This window comes from Humulus lupulus, chromosome 2, assembly GCF_963169125.1.
Source record: "Humulus lupulus chromosome 2, drHumLupu1.1, whole genome shotgun sequence".
Lineage (NCBI taxonomy): Eukaryota > Viridiplantae > Streptophyta > Magnoliopsida > Rosales > Cannabaceae > Humulus > Humulus lupulus.
This window is the reverse complement of record NC_084794.1, coordinates 133,832,626-133,847,188: the sequence shown is the minus strand read 5'-3', so window position 1 is coordinate 133,847,188 and position 14,563 is coordinate 133,832,626. Positions and strand designations below refer to the sequence as shown.

The following is a 14,563-nucleotide window of genomic DNA, read 5'->3' as shown; positions in this document are numbered from 1 at the left end:
GTTTCTGTCGCCGTTTCTTCCCAACACGCCCTATTTCCATGCCATCAACCAGCAACGCAGTCCCGGTTCGACCAGTAGACGAGCTCTTGTGTCGCCTCCGCCTGATCAAAATAGAGATCTTGCTGACCTTATTGCCGAAAACACCAGCACTTTACCGTAAGTACCTTGAACCGTTATTTCTATTTCTTCATACTTGTTGTTTTGTAGTTTTATATTTGTGTCTATAGGGTTATTAGAATCAGGGCCACCATTTAGGGTGGTTCCGTGTGTAGTAGGTCCATAGAACAAGGGTTTAGGTCGCCCCGGAACAAGCGGTAATAGGCTGACTTGGGAAAATTGATAAAAAACTTCTTCTTCTTAGTTCCTGATCGAGGTTCTGGGGATCTTCAGTGATCCTGAATCTGGTCCAAAGGGGACTCCTCCAAGCAGTTCTTAGGAGAGCCCCCGTACCTTAACCATCATTTTCGGGTTTTGGTGCTAACTCTTTGGTTGCTTGCTTCCTTTTTTGTTCCCAGATCACCGACTATGAGCCTCGGTGTTACTCTGCACCTGGAAGAATATGTCCAGTTAGCCCCCATCATCCTGGAAGGACGCAAACCTCCTAGTGGCAACACTTGGGAGATGGACGGGGAGAAAAAAAAATTCCAGAACTATCAGATGCTGGATGATATGGAGAAGCATTTGGGAGTGGAATCGACTCCCGGGCTCTTTTACAATCGGCTGCCCAGGAAGGAGGAGAAATCCCATACCAGCGTGGGCGAGTTTGGGGCTTGGACCATGGGCCACATTAGCGCGAGAGCCACTCTCCCGCTCCATGGATACTTTGCGCGATTCTTGAAGTTCGTGGGGATTGCACCTTTCCAACTCCTGCCCCAAGCATATAAGCTTCTCGCGGGATGGTGTATTTTTTGTGTTGTGAAGGACATCCCGGAGCCTACCCTAGCGAAGATGCTATACTTCTACAAGTTGGAGCCATAGCTCAATGCCAAGGATTAGACCCGGGGTGACTTCTATAGACTGAAGCCCCATGGCAACTATCCTACCCCTTACAACTCCTGGAAGCACCCCCCGGATGTCAGACATTACTGGTTCATGACCTCCGGATTCCTTTTGGAGCGGAATCCCACGTTGGTGCTGGACTTCCAGCGTGTGGGTAAGTTGTCTTCCATCTTAATCCTTTTCATTCTTTTTGTTGTCCGCTTTTGACTCACATTCCTGGATAACAGGACCATATGCCCAAACTCCCCTCTCCAAGTCGATCCTGGACCGGAAGAATTACTACGCCACTTTGAGCATGGAGGATCTGGACGTGGGGGACTACGTAAACACCGCAAATCTGCGAGTGGTCGGGATGTTAGTGGCCAACCAGACAATTGTGGCCCCCAGCCTCCGGGGGTTGCAATGTGAGAGGGACCCTGCCTTGAGGGAGGAGCTAGCCCTCATTCACATAGAGGTCGTTGAGTCTGCAACCCGAGCGGACGTGACGAAGAAGAAAAAGGAGGAGGCCCACCAGACAGAGAAGGCTAAATCTGCGGAGCTGGACGCACTTTTCAACGAAGCCCAGCCGAACACAGGAGCTCTCGGGGTCAGTATATCGGGGCAAGGTAATTCGCCTCTAGTTTTAACTTATGCTCCTCATTTCGAGGACTTAGTTAGGGATTGGCAAGTTTACTGAGGTCACTTGTTCGAGGCCATTAGAGAAATGGGACCTCCACCCCCCATTGTCTTAGACCCGCAGACTCTCATGTACTCGTTCGGGTTCCTTCAATATGGTAACTACTTGGACCTAGATGACATGGGGGACCGCATCCATTCCTTCGCTTTAGGAGAGTTGAGTCGAGCCCGAGTTCTAGATAAGGGTTCGTCCTGGAGGACCTTAGACTAGCTTTTATTTACTTTTTGTCCTCACTCGTATACTTTGCTAACTATTTCTTTTTGTTTGTTTTTTCAGACGATTCTGACATTTCCAACCCTGTGGCTAAGATGAAGCAGGCTATGGAGGCCCGAGCAGCCAAGGCCAGGGCATCGGCAAAAAAACTACCAAGGCGCTGCCCAAGAGCAAAGTGCTGGAGTTTGTCCTTGGGGACTCGAGGTCGGAGCTGGAGGTCGCCAAGAGGACTCCAGCAGCGATTCCCCTTCTGACGGTGCACATTGAAACCATCCCATCTCCGCCTACTCATCTCCCAATCATTGATTTGGAGCATGAGCCCCTGGCGAGTAGGGGGTCGGAGAAAAGAGTTGCAGACTCGGCTGCTGACGAGTCTGCGAATCGGGCCAAGAGGGCCAAGACCAAGGATCTTGCCTTGGCCGAGGAGAACTCCTCCGGGGAAAGCTTAATCATCACCCAGGTGATCCCAGAGGCTCCCATGCTTCCTATCAATCCGGCCTTTTTCGAGGAGGGGACATGGTCCTCTAGGAGGAGAGGACGAGGATGGTATCCTAGGTCTGGGAAGATGGCCGAGACACACAGGAGGAGGTCTACCAGGCCTTAACAGTCTGGAAAAAAGTGGAGTTCGCCGAGCGCCCTGCTGCCTTTAGTGCTCCATAGCCGATCATGGACCGACTCGTTGCTGAGACTGGGTTTCATCCCAAACTAGGGTAGGACACGGCCTCGCTTGTCACAGATCTGTTGGATCAGGTCGGGAGGACCATGTCTAACCTCCAACTGAAATGGTACGCCACCCTAGCCAATCGAGACGCTTTGTTCATCTCTCAGGCCATTCGTCACCAAGCCACCGCTGTAAGTCATGTATCCATATGATCCTTTACTTTCCACACTTTTTACCCGTATGTCTTCTAACTTTGATTTGTTCTAGGATTCCTTGCTGGCCCACAGGAATACTGATTTGGTGGCGGAGATGGCAATGAAGCTGGAGACGGCCTAACTGGAGTTGGAGGGGGCTGTGAACCAGTGGGAATCTGCTAGGGAGACCCTGACCAAGGAGGTTGCTTGGGCGGAGGCCCTGACCAAGGAAGCTGCACAGGTGGAGGCCCTGGTTAAGGAAGCTGCTCAGACTCAGGCTGACTGCGAGGAGGCCTCCTAGGTCCAGTTCCAACTCAGAGAAACTTTGTCCAGGAAGGAAGCCAACCACAAAAAGTTGGTGGATAGCCTGGAGGTGGAGCTTCTTCGTGTTTGGAGCTCCAAGGCATCATCTAAGGCCCTCCTGGAGGCAACTGAGGCCCAATCTCGCCAGGATCAGGAGAAGGTCACCGCTCTTGAATCCTAGATCTAGGCCCTGGATGACCTGCTTCAGCTGGAGATAAAACGACATGAGAAAGTCTGCCAAGAGAAAGAACAGGCGAATGCCTTGCTAGAGGCCACCTTCGATGAGGCCATCTACATGGCCTGGCTCCAGGACAAAAATATGAATTTTCTGGTCTACCTTGATCCCGCCACGAAGAAAGCTGAGTTTGAGGCTAAGGAGAAAGCTAACGCGGAGCTTATGGCCGGGGAGGAGCTAGATGAAGTCGCTCCGAAGACATCAGAGCAGGGCGAAGCCTAACCTAAGCCTTCAACTTGTTTTTTGTGGCTTCTTTTTTTTGTAATATTTTTATGGACGCGGGTGTGTCCAAGACAATTTTATATATATATTTACTTTATTTCTTGCAAAAATTTTCCCTTTTCCATTCGTTTGTTTTTTCCTCAAAATTTCACTAAGTGTTTTACCACCTTGCATGAATATGAGTCGAATGTTCGGTCCTGGTTCCAACGGTCGGGACCATTGGGGAAAATTTGTAGGAAACATTTGGCTTGTCTGGGGTCCAGCGTTTGGGTCTCAACGGCCTAGACCGTCTAGGCCTTTTACCCCGATTTTATCCCGATTTTATAATTCGAGCTCCAACAGCCTAGACCATCAGAGATTTCTTTTTAGGTGTGACTTAACTTATTAACTCGCTTTAATCCTGCTGTTTAGATTCCAACAGCCTGGACCACTAGGGAGTTAATAATTATCATCAACTTTATTTGTCCTGATTCTAGTGTTCAGATTCCAACGGCTTGGGCCATCAAAGATTAGTTGATTATCTTATTTTGAACCTATGGGTTAGGTTCCAACGACTTGGGCCATTTATAAGACTAATTTTAGACAACTTATACCTAGGACTCATGTTCCAATGGTTCTAGGCCATTATATAGGACGTGGATAGGTATTTTGTTATTTGGGACCACGTTAGGTCAACCAATTTTTAGGTATTTCATATCTCCAGACCATGCATGTCCGAGTTAGGATTGGGCCTGGGCTGTATGTCCTACTGGGTATTATACCTCCGGACCATGTATGTCCGAGCTAGGACTAGGCCTAAGCCTTACATCCTATTGGGTTATGTACCCCTCGGACCGTGTAAGTCCAGGTTAGGACTAGGACTGAGCCTTGTGTCCTGGTGGGTTTTGTACCACCCCGGCCATGTAAGTCCGGGTTAGGACTAGGCCTGAGCCTTACGTCCTATTGGGTTCTGTACCCCTCGGACCATGTAAGTTTGGATTATAACTAGGCAAGAGCCTTGCGTCTTGGTGGGTTTTTCTACCCTCCAAACCATGTACGTCAGGGTTAAGACTAGGCCTGAGCCTTGCATCCTTTTTTTGGGAGTTGGTTTTTTGCTAACCCCAGTCTATAAAATTCGGATTAGGACTAATCTTTGTGTTTTGCATCCAATTTTGTTTTCATTCCTGGAGTTGTATAGATGGTCATACCCCCCCAAGTGAGCAAAGACTATAGTCTTGGGTCACTTATTATTGAAAAAGGAGGAGGATGGACACGAACTTTTATTTCTTTACAATATTTCTTTATGATGTTTTGTACACGTCATTTTCATTAAAAAAGACATCTCCCTGGGGCGTACATTGTTTATAAGAAAATTTAAAAACAGATACACGTCCTCCTTATTACAGATAGTACTTACGTAGGTGTTCTACGTTCCAGGCCCTTGGGACCTCTGTTCCGTCAAGTCGCCTTAAGAGATACATTCCTGGACATACTTCATGTTGGATTTCGTACGGTCCTTCCCAGTTTGGACCCAAAACCCCCACTCCTGGATCTTGGGTTGCAAGGAAGACTCTTCTTAGGACTAGATCACCGATTTCAAACTTTCGGCTTTCAACTTTAGATTTAAAGTGTCTGCCGATCTTTCCTTGATACATCTTCAGCTGGACCTGGGATTCTTCCCGGATCTCTTCGATAAGGTCCAAAGATTCCTGGAGTAAGGCGTGGTTCTGGGCGGGATCATACGTGTTTCGTCGGTGAGACGGGATAATCGTTTCCACTGGGATGACTGCTTCATATCCGTACACCATGGGGTAGGGAGTATGCCCGGTAGACGTTCTTTCAGTGGTCCGGTATGCCCATAGTACACGGGGAAGCTCTTCCGGCCACTTGCTTCTGCAGGCTTGAAGCTTTTTCTTTAATGTCCCCTTCAAAATCTTGTTTACGACCTCTGTTTACCCGTTTGCTTGAGGCCTTGTGACTGCGGAGAAACTTTTGATGATGCCATGTCTTTCACAGAAGTCAGTGAATTGAACGCTATCAAATTGCTTCCCGTTGTCGGACACGATTTTGTGAGGGAGGCCATATCGGCACACAATGTTGTTGACAATGAAGTCCAGGGCCTTTTTTTGAGGTGATGGTGTTCATTGGTTCTGCCTCGACCCACTTGGTGTAATAGTCGACGGCTATGATGGCGTACTTCACACCACCCTTCCCGGTTGGGAGTTACCCTACTAGGTTGATTCCCCACACTACGAAAGGCTAGGGACTGGTCATTAGGGTTATTTCCGTTGGAGGGGCTCGTGAGATCTTCGCGTACCTTTGGCATTGTTTGCACTTGCGGACGTAATCAAAACTATCCTTCTTCATCGTTTGTCAGAAATATCCCTGCCTTAGGATTTTCTTGGACAAGCTGAGTCCGGCGGTATGATCTCCACAAAAACCTTCGTGCATGATTGCACTCATTTCAGTCCCGAACTCACATCGGAGGTACGACATGGATAACCCCTTGCGATAGAGTTTTCCTTCCATCATGACGTATTTGGGGGCCTGATACTGAAGCTTCCTAGCAGCCACCCTATCCATGGGCAACCCTCTCATGGTTAGGTAGTGGATGATAAGGCCCATCCATGATGTGGAATAGTCTATGGCGTTGATTGTGGGGCTTTGAATACTTGGTGCGAGAAGATGGTTGATCAGGATGAGTCCAAAGAGCTCTACCTCAGCATCCGTGGCTAGCTTTGCCAATGTGTCTGCAAACATATTTTGTTCTCTAGGGATCTAGCGGATGGAATATTTCTTGAAAGACTAGAGTAACTCCCAGGCTTGCGTCACATACGCATCCATCTTTTCTCCCTTTGTTTGGTATTCTCCCGAGATTTGCCTGACAACTAATTGGGAGTCTCTATAGACTTCTAGACTTCTGCTCCGACCCCCAGGCCAGACGCAATCTGGCCAACATGGCCTCATGCTCAGCCTCGTTGTTTGATGCATTGAATTGGAAACGTAGGGCGCTTTGTAATCGGTGTCCTTGCGGTGATATTAAGATGATCCCGGCCCCATTTTCGTTCGAGCCTCCGTCTACGAAGACCTTCCATAGGGGTGCTACGGGGTCGATGGGATCGTCATCTTCAGTGATCCTGGTGCATTCCATGATGAATTCGCCTAGGGCCTACCCCTTGATTGATATCCTGGGGACATATGCAATGTCGAACTGACTCAGTTCCATGGCCCACTTCAGGAGTCTCCCCGATGATTCTGGTTTTTGTAACACTTTCCGTAAGGGATGGTTTGTTAGTACTTTTATGGCGTAGGCCTGAAAATAAGGCCTAAGCTTTTGGGATGCAATTAGTAAGCAAAATGTCAATTTCTCGATTAGCAGGTACCTGGACTCGGCACCCAATAACCTTTTGCTTACATAATAAATCAGGAGCTGGGCCTTTCCTTCTTCCCACACGAGTGCGGCACTGATGGCGTGTTCGGACACGGCCAAATAAAGGTACAACGGCTCCCCATCCACTGGCTTTGCCAAGATTGGTGCTTGGGCCAAATGTTCCTTCAGTTTTTGGAAGGCCTCTTCACATTCGGCCGACCATTCGAACCTTTGGCTTCCGCTAAGGATGTTGAAGAATGGGATGCACTTTTCCGTGGACTTTGAGACAAAACGGCTCAGGGCTGCTATTCGTCCCGTCAAGCTCTGCACGTCTTTGTGCTTCCGCAGCGAATGCATATCGATCAGTGCTTTGATCTTGTTCGAGTTGGCTTCTATCCCTCGAGAGCTTACTATGAAGCCCAGGAACTTCCCGGATGCCACTCCAAAGGTGCACTTCTTGGGGTTCAGCTTCATCCCATACTTCCGAATGATGACAAATGCCCCTGCCAGATCATCAGCGTGTCCTCCGGTGGTCTTAGACTTGACTAGCATGTTGTCTATGTAGACCTCCATATTCCTTCCCAGTTGTTCTTGGAACATTTTGTTGACGAGCCTTTGATACGTGGCTCTAGTATTCTTGAGCCCAAAGGGCATGACAATGTAGCAGTACACCCCCTTGTCTATTTGGAAGCTGGTGTGTTCTTGGTCTACTATGTGCATTGAGATATGGTTATAGCCGGAGTAAGTATTCATGAAGCCCAACATTTCATACCCGGACGTTGCATCTACCATTTGGTTGATCCAGGTTAGAAGGAAACAGTCTTTGGGGCAGGCCTTGTTGAGATCCGTGAATTCGATGCAAGTTCTCCACGTTCTGTTTGGCTTTGGCACTAACACCGGATTGGCCAACCAGACGGGATACAAGGCTTCCCAAATGAAGTTGATTGAAGATAACTTCTCAACTTCTAACTTGAGGGCCTCTGCCCTTTCTGCCCCGAGAGGTCTTCATTTTTGCCGGATTGAAGTCGCGCCCTCGTCAATATTCAGGGCATGGCATATAATGTTACGGTCGATCCCGGTCATATCCGAGTGTGACCAGGACAGGAAATCCTGGTTCTCTTTCACTCGAGCGATGATGGCAGCCCAGAACTCTGCATTCAGGTTCTTCCCGGCTTGGATTACTTTGGTCGGGTTGGTGTCGCTGATGCACAACTCTTCAATCTCCTCCATGGGCTCTAGTGCACAGTCCGCCCCTATCTGCGGATCCAGTTCATCTTTTTCCCAGACCATCCTCCGGGCCAGGGGAGGAGGCGAGACTAGATCAATATTCTCCTCCTCGAGAGGCTCTTCGCGGACCATATAAATTGGTCGGGCGAATATGTGGTAACACTTCCGGGGGCTCTTCTGATCTCCCCAGACTGCTCCTACCCCTTCGTTGTCGCAGGGGAATTTCATACATAGGTGGCAGATGGAGGTGATGGCACTGAAGTCGACCAGTGCAGGCCGACTAAAGATGACATTGTAAGCGGTAGGGCAGTCCACCACTATGAACGTACAGAATTTGAACGAGCCTTGGATCTTGTTCCCCAATGTTACGAGCAACTGGATCTTCCCCATCGGGAGTATTGAATCTCCATTGAAACTGTAGATCTGCGTTGGGCATGAGGCCAGATCTGCCTCGGTCAAGCCAATTGCAATGAAGGCTGGCTTGAACAATACATTGACAGAACTTCTATCATCCACCAACACTCGAGACACCATCTTGTTGGCGATTTGAGCATCGATGACCAAAGGGTCATGATGCGGAAGTGGACGTTCCGGGCGTCTTCTTCCGTGAAGGTGATGAGTAAATTCACCAACTTCGGGCGTTGAGCTTGGGTCTGGACCAAGGCGCATACCTCGTGGTCATGTTCAAGCTCACTGAGATATTGCTTTTGATCGTTCCGGGATGGTGCCCCTAGGTGCGGCCCTCCCGAGATGGTGGCCACGTGACCATCTATCTGCGGGGGCGCGGTTTCGGAGGAGAAAGGCATCCCGTGTCTGGGTGCCTGCATAATTGGGGCCCGCTGAGGAGCCTGTGCTCCTGGGCCTGTAGTGTACCCTCCCTAGGGAGGTTGGTACAATCCAGGTGCACCCGAGATCGTAGGTTTTCCGAGAGTTACTGGCTGTCCTGAGACTCCCCCGGGCATCCTGACCCACTGGTGGAGATGCCCCAACTTGATCAAATTCTCGATTTCGCCTTTCAGCTGACGACACTCCTCAGTCGAGTGACCCATGTCTTTGTGATATGTGCACCTTTTGCTGGTGTCCCTCGAGTGCTTTCCCCCTTTGAACATGGGGGTGGGTTTCTGGTAATGAATCGTACTTTCCCTGGCTAGGTATATGTTTTCCCTAGTGTCCACTAGGTTGGTGTATTCTGAGTATTGGGGCTCGTAGCCCCTCTTTCCCTTTTTAGAGGGCTCAGATCGGTTCTATCATTTCCCGAATCTCTTCCCCCGGGAGGGGTTCACGTTTGCCTCCATCCCCCCACCTAGAGACGGTTGGGCCCCATCGGGAGCAGCACTTTATCTGACCGACGCCATACCATATCTGGAGAATGGAGTGGACTGCACCGATGCATATCTCGAGGAGGCAGGACCATAGACCGTCGGGGCTGCGAAGGTCATTCCGGGAGTACCCGTCGACCCTGGCGCTGCCAGGGGCGTTGGATAGTGATGGGCAGGATACTGCATCCCGTACCTGGGAAAGGTTTGGGAACTTGGCTTCGGGGTCGGTTGCCATTCGAATGCCTGGATTCGGGCCTCCTCCCAGTTGATAAAGCCTTGTTCCCTCCTTATGAATTATTCGAGAGTGGCTGCCTTACTGCGATGCATGTCGTCCCAGAGAGGGGACCCTGGCTCGGATCCCGAACTGGAGGGCCACCAGGCGCTGTCCATTGTCCACCTTGGGTTTTGAGGCTTCTTTCTTGAAGCGCTGGATGTAGGCCCTCAGAGTCTCTGTGGGGAGCTGCTTAATATTGGCAAAGGCGCTGATCTGCATGTCCATCCTCATGGCGGCCACAAACTGCTTACGGAATGCCGACTATAGTCTGGACTAGGATTGGATAGATCCTGGCTTGAGTCTCTTCCGCCACTCTTATGCAGGTCCATCTAGAGTGATTGAAAAACACAGACATTTGTCGTTGTCATAGACGTGGGCCACGGTCATCAATCGATTGTAGTGGGACAAATGGTCCATGGGGTCTGTGTTCCCGGTGTAGGCGGGTAGGTTCAGCATTTTGAACCCCTTCAGGAGTACCACATCCAGGATTTGTTTGGCGCATGGTTCTTTTTCCTCCTCTTTAGAATCAGAACCTCCTCCCTCTTGTTTTTGAACTAGACAGTCCGTGACTTTCTTTAAAGTGGCCAGCTGTTCCATGAACTATCTGGCCATTCTGTTGTCCAGAGGGACCCTTTCATTCCTCCTGTCATTGAGCTTATTCCTCAGATCTCTCCCTCGGGGGTAGATCTCCTCCTTGCGGGCTCGGTCCTTTCTGGCATTCAGACCAACGCAGGTCTATCCAGAACGTGTTGTCCCCTGAATTAATGGCTTCTGGCTTGTCCGCGCGCTGGCAACCTTGGTGATCCTTATTCACGGAGGCGCTGGGGTGGAAACGTTGTTCCCATCCGGTCTGTCTAGGAACAACCAGGGGCTTGGCACCCTGCGAGCGCATCCCTTGCAGATCGATTGGATGATCTCATCCTAGGATGGGACGTATCTTCTCTTTCCTAGGGAGCGACCTTGGGTTGGCCCCAGTTTTCGGGATGGGATGAGTTTTCCTTTGGGGGTTTGCTTTTCCCATAGGGTCAGACACTTTGGCCTTCCCTTTTTCTTGAGCCGGGTTAGATGGGCCGTCTCCGAGATTTGGTTCCGGAGGAGGGATCGACCTCGTATTTCCAGGCACACCGGTCCTAACTGGTGGGGCCGGTGGCTGTGTTCTGGAGGAGGAACTGCTAGAGGATTAGCTGCCAATCCTTGGGTGGTAATGAAGGCCTGAAGGGCCAGAAGGGATTCTTGCATCTAGCGGGTGGCTTCCTTCTATTCAGTTATCCTATCCTCTTGATCCAGGACTTGTTGCTTCAGTCTAACCACATCTGGGTCCTCCTATTCGGGCTCCATTTCTTCTTCAGGGATCACAGGATCCTCAACTGCATGATCCTGGTAACCCCCTTCATTTTGCTCATCTTCCTCGTAGTAACCCTCCTCGTAGCCTGCCCCGTCCTCAAAATTCTGGGAATTGTCAGGCTGGGGTATTTGCTAGGGTGAATCCTCAAGTTGGTCTTGAGGGATAGGTTGATTGGGCAATGGCTCCCCATTTCCTTGTTGTTGTTGGCGAGCAAGATCGAACATAGTATGTCTCATGTTCACCATTGTTGTCGATATTCAATATTTTTTTTTTAAAACTTTCTTCGGCTCTTAATGAAATCACCAAAATGTTTATCGATTTTTTTAGAAACTAGAATTATAAAAGAAAAGATAACTTAAAAATAAAGGATTTAGAATAAACAAGCAAGGTTTTTGCGTGGTTTTTACAATGGAGTTTTCTGCAAGTTTGAACAGAGTAATTTCTTACAAGAGAAAATATGGGACCCTCTCCACAGTGAACAACTGAACCTATTTATAGGCAGTTGGATGCACTGGACTTGGGCCGGACTAATTCAGGCCCAATACATATTTAATTAGGATTTGCTCACTAACGGAGGCTTAATACAAAGGGTTCTATTAAATAGAATACACTAATCAGGGCCCATTGGGTCGACTCGACCATAGCCATGATGTACGACTGACAACAGTACGCAGCTTTAGTTTGGTCCCCGCGGGCTTCTAAGGAGATCCTGGGGACAGGATTCATCAAAGTAGTGGCAGTACTGTTCTGAATAACGGCGGACATTCCGTATATAACCTCTTCTGCAGGTTAGTTGAGGAGACAAAACTTCGTGTTTCTCGGGATGATGTCAGTGTCGGGAATAGTTTATCATACCCAACCCGGACGCCCAATCCGGGTTCATTTACCAACGTCCCGATCCATTTACTAGGACCCTAGTTCGTTTACTAGAGCTCGGGTTCATCTGCAATCATCCCAATCCATTCCTAGACTTGGAAACACCCTCCTTATTCGCACCCCGGACAACGCCTTATATTGGGTCTGGGAAGACGAACCATGCCCAAGTCATGGTTTCGGCTTCCTCGGCGCGAGGATGTCTAGTAGATAACGTTGGGCTTGCTGATATTTGGGCCACCAGGATTCATTCCTTCCCCGTCCCTTGGGTATAGTCTGGGCCTCGGATCCTTGCAAGATAGCCCATGGACCTAGAGTATCGTGCCACGTGTGCGGGGAAGAAACGGGGATAACAGTAACGAATAAGTCAAAGAACTCAAATAATACAATCAGTTAGAATACTAACCACTCATAATTGAGATTGAATTGACCTATGGTCAACTATATGATATGACTAGAATAGATAATAACGGTATGTTTACTTATCCTATCAACTGTCAATATCGATCCAGTTCGATGTAACAAATACATCTGATCTTATCTACTTTACTAATGTTCTGGAAAGAACATAACACTACAATGTGTAAGTATAACATATCATAGATTGCCAAGTCAGTGTAAATCTTTTGCACTGACTAATACTAGTGCTAACTTATTTTGAACATATAATCATATTTATATTCCACTGTGATTACGTCATTATAAATACGATTAGTTATATGCTCGGGATTTAATAGAAGTTTATATTTAACAAATAATCATGAAAGTAAAACATGTGAGAAAAGTGATTAACCAAGTCAAAAAATGATTTTTATTCTTTTATTGATAATAAATGAAATTACATAGAAATTGAATTTTAATTTTGAATTTTAATTAGGGCATAAAGCCCTGACAGTGGCATGTAAAAATTTACGACCACAAATGACCTCCTGCAAATGTCTTGCTTAGAGATCGGTATCCTACCTCTGTTCGGACTAGGAGGCGTGTTCTCGAATCAATCATTGACTTCAAGATAAAAGGTGATTCCGGTTGTAGAGCTCGAGGGACATATCTTAGAACTCGAACATTGGGTCTACACACGTATTCTTTAGCGTTGAACCAAGACATCTAGCAAACATGGAGTTCGGTGCTGAAATATTAGCTCCTAGCCCACTACTAGTGTTATCCAGAAAATAGCTGGGTATGGGTGAACTGCTAGCCTACGGGCTTTGTAATGCCAAGTCTCATATGAAACTGCTCTTGGAAATCGTAAGGTGATAACCATGATCAAAGGCAGTTTTCACTCAAAAATAATGGCCACCTTTATGTGACCCATTCGTTTCTAGGACTAGAAAGAAAAATTAAGAAAATTCCAAGAAGAATACCCATTTCCTTATAAATTAAACCTAAAAGTGAATCTGCAAACACTTTCCTATCTATGTTAACGTGCTAGAAAAGATCATAAGGCCTATTTTATGGGTTTTGCTAAAAAAAAAAAGAAAGAAATACGGGAAATAATATAAAAAAGGGAAGTGTTTGAAAACATTACCCAGAATGTATAAGCCTAAGATTACTCTGGTCTTTGAAATCTTCGACAACAGTGATAACATGGCCTGGGAGAATCTCTCTCTAAGATGAAAGGGACGGTTGAAAATAAAAGAATGAATGACTTTTAGGAGTATTTATAAGGGAGATTACGGGATAGCTTGAGTCATTGGATCTAAAATTTCTAGATCGAAGGGCTTTGATTAAAGATGGAAACGACAACAAAAAGGTATAGGGACACCTCCTATCAGATGTACTCAAAATTCAAGCAGTCGCAATTTGGGTGAAGACGTGTTCACTAGCACTCAATTGGGTGGGTGTACACATAAACCAAGGCGAGTCAATAAAAAGTCTCAACTGTGTTCGCATTAATGCCACAATAAGATCTCCTCGCACGAGCAGAGACTTGGGGAAAAATGTTATACCTAAATTCTGAGATCAATATAAATTAGCTCCAGACGTGTAATTTCATCTCGTAAATTATTGAATACGCTTGAAAGTTGAAAGATACCAAAACGATAGATGATCAAGCCAGGAAAGGCCACGAACTAAGGGAGAGGTATTCAACCAGATCGTAGGAGATGCATTTAGCTAGGTTCAGGAATCAAGGTCGTATGGTATTCAGATCAAGCAATCATCGAAAGGAATGTACCTTTACCCCATGTTTGAGATGAAGGTCGGTTCCAATATTCAACCCGAGTAAATCAGGAAAAGCGCGTTACCTAAATTGCTGCTTACCGAATCCCACAAATTAAGGGATCCTTTCCTTATTATAATGTAGATCGAATCAAAGTAATTACGGGAAATACAATAAATTAAATGTAACATGTGACCAATATTTACATTTAATGTACTGTAGTAATTAGAAATGGGTAGTTTCCTTGTTTCATTTTGGGAAATCCTGATTACTAATATCCTCTATAAATAGAAAGAGAATATCATATTGTAAAGGGGGAGAAAATATAAGCAGGTTTATTTTATTTTGTTTTAATATTTAATATATTTTTAAAAAATATTTGAACTTTTAAATTGATTTCTTGAAATTTTAATTATTTAAAGTTTAATTTTTAATATATTTTTAGATATTTAAATAAATTTTTAAAATAAAAAATATTTATTTGGAGCAATAAAAGGCTGCTACATAGGTAT

General features: G+C 46.9%; 1 long non-coding RNA gene across 2 annotated transcripts in view; it reads right to left on the bottom strand.

Annotated features, from left to right (window-relative positions):
- Positions 1-14,379, bottom strand: part of LOC133818524 (uncharacterized) — a 30,030-nt gene extending 15,651 nt beyond the window's left edge. The window contains exons 1-2 of one of the 2 annotated variants that reach the window (XR_009885928.1): positions 13,419-14,379; positions 12,679-12,997 (exon numbers count right to left, since the gene is read on the bottom strand). This is a non-coding gene — a long non-coding RNA (uncharacterized LOC133818524). Of the gene's footprint in view, positions 1-12,678; positions 12,998-13,418 lie in introns of those variants that run through there. The other variant, XR_009885929.1, reaches the window with a different exon arrangement.
- Positions 14,380-14,563: the final 184 nt, after the last annotated feature.